Here is a 2,553-nt window from a genome sequence, read left to right as displayed (position 1 = left end):
CCTTAACTCCCAATGTGCCCAGCTCTCCGGAGCATGGCTGGCAGCACTCCCCGCTCCTGCTGGGCTCCTTCTGCCGTCCGGGATAAAATCCTCTGAGCTTCGCACAGAGGCGCGCAGCACACAAATCCCCTCCTCCCTCCCCGTTACTCGGCGCCCTGCTCCTGCCTTTTATAACCTCCCCGAGCCGGTGCTCCGGCTTCCCACCTGCCAGCTCGCCCGGAGATGGGCTACATCCCTCCCCACAAGCCTTCCACTCCCCTCTTTTCTCCCTCCTCCTCTTCCTCCTCCCCTTTTCCTTCCTCCACCTCCCTAGTGCCTTTAGTGCTTTCCAACTCTATTATCCCCCCATTTCTCCTTCCCTCCCTCAGCATCTTCAGTAACAGAAACTTCCCGGCCCAGGCACTCCCCTCTCTACTCCCCTCCCCCGCCTGTGTCTGCGCAGGGGCTGGGGCCGACTTCGCGGGAGGCTTTATGTGTTCGGGGGTTTGGCTCCAGGGACTGGGGGAAGGGCAGGTTTCCCCTTCCTGCCGCGCTGCCGGCTCCGCTGCCACCCTTTGCACCCCCTTTGCGAACTGGCTGGTGAACACGGAGGGAAGGGGAGGGAGTCGAAAGGGTTTCAGACCTTCCTCGTGAGGGTGAGATCCTGAGACGAGGACGGGATGTGGGGTGGGTGGATGAAGGTGCTTCCACGCAGCAGGGCTGTGCTGGGGCACTTGATAATAATGGGGAAACTGAGTCATGGAGGAGGTGGGGGTGCTGCTGGGACCGTGGTTTTTCTTGCAGGATGGGTGGTGGAAGGGGCAGAGGCAGGGGAGCTTGAACTGATAGAGGAAAGGGGCACCAGTGGGGTACATGTGTCCTCAGGAGAGTAGGGAGCCTGGATAATGCTCCTGGGGTCTTGGCTAATGACACACACACACACCCACCCCCAATCCCAGCTCAGATGTTAAGGGCTCTCTGTCCTGCCTCTCCATTTCATCCCCTGATGTCCCCGGGCAGACTCCACCCTGGGCTCCTGAGGAGGGGTCCCCCACATCCCCTCTTTCTTGTGGACACTGTGGCCAGGCTTAGGTCCATCTCCGAGCTAGATAAATCTCTGTCTGAGTGAAACATGCTTCTCTGTGCCAGGGAAATTTGAGGGCACTCCTTCTGCACCTGCCTGGGGCTTGGGGGTGGGGTGGGAGGTGTTCATCCCAGCTGAGGCTGCTGTGCTGACCCTGGGGAGCAAGCCAGGCTCCACCAGCCTGTGGTGACCTGGCAGCAGAAAGTCAGGCAGCAAGTTATGGTTTCTTCTTTCCTTGAGGAAATGAGGAGAGCCGAGGTGTGCTGCTGGGAAGCCAGGCTCACCGTCCTGGGGTGAAACAAAGATGTTTCCCCTACCTGATGCTGGTGCATCGGCCAACAGCCTCTCATGGGGTGCTGAACTGTGCTCCCTGCTTCATCCCAGTAACAGCCTCTGCCTCTGCAAACGACTGCAGACCGTGGCGTATCACAGACAGATCAATAGGAGGGCAGTGCCCTTTCATGGATTCATGGCTGAAGCTTCCATCCATCTTTGTTGAGCTGCTTTCTGTCTCCGAAGCATGGGAGAGGTCAGAAGGTGATAAAGGTCGTTCCTGCATCTGCTGGACCAAAGTGAGAGTGGCCAGCCAGGGCTGCACCCCAGCACATGGATGCAACCAATGGCCCATCCAGGCCACAAAGGGTAAATGCTTCTGGCCCAGTAATCAAAGGGAATAAACAACAGAGACATAAATCTTCTGGCATTAGATGGATTTAATCAACTGTGTCATTGCTTTGGCAAAGAAGTTTGAAAATATGTAAATCTCTGGTCTCCTAATATCCCTACCCCTGACAAGTGTCAGGGTAAGGCACATTCCAGAGCCACCCTTGTGTTATCTTGCACTTCAATAAGCCCAATTGAAAATGCAAAATTTTCCAAAAACAGCTTGAGAAAGGTCCCACAGCCTTGAGCAGCCTGTACTCGGGCCATTCACTGAGCGCATGATGGGTCTAGGACACAGCCCCACGCTCTGGTTTTGGGGGGCTGCTCAGTGCTATGCGCACCTCAGGACATCGGAGACCCAGTGCAGTTGGAAGCACTGGAGACCCTATTTCCACACTGAGACCCTGGGAATCATCCTTTTGTCAGCCTGTCCATGGCAACTGAATGGGGCATGTGCAATGGTCATGCTTTCTTAGATGCCCAAGGTGCAGGGTGATGGGAGGAAAGAAAAAGTGAATATCAACTATTTTTTAGTCAAGGATTTGCTTGCCAGGAACTTAAAGATAATTCCTTCCCCATATATCAAGGAAATGGCTGCAGTTCTGTTTGAAAGGCCTAATTGAGGGGATTTATAGTAAAACACAACTTGTCAGATGTGGCAAAGGAAAAATAAACCAGTCCCTGAAACAAGGAAATCAGTCTATTCGTCATGGTTAATCTCAAACTCCTCAGTGTGGCTCAGAGACAAACGTGGGAGATGGGTATTAGGGATGGGGAGAATGAAGAGAAATATCCATCTCCAGGAAGGAGGGAGAGGAGCGATTTAG

This window comes from Gallinula chloropus (genome assembly GCF_964237585.1).
Source record: "Gallinula chloropus genome assembly, chromosome: 26".
Taxonomy (NCBI): Eukaryota; Metazoa; Chordata; class Aves; order Gruiformes; family Rallidae; genus Gallinula; species Gallinula chloropus.
This window is presented reverse-complemented; position numbering follows the sequence as displayed.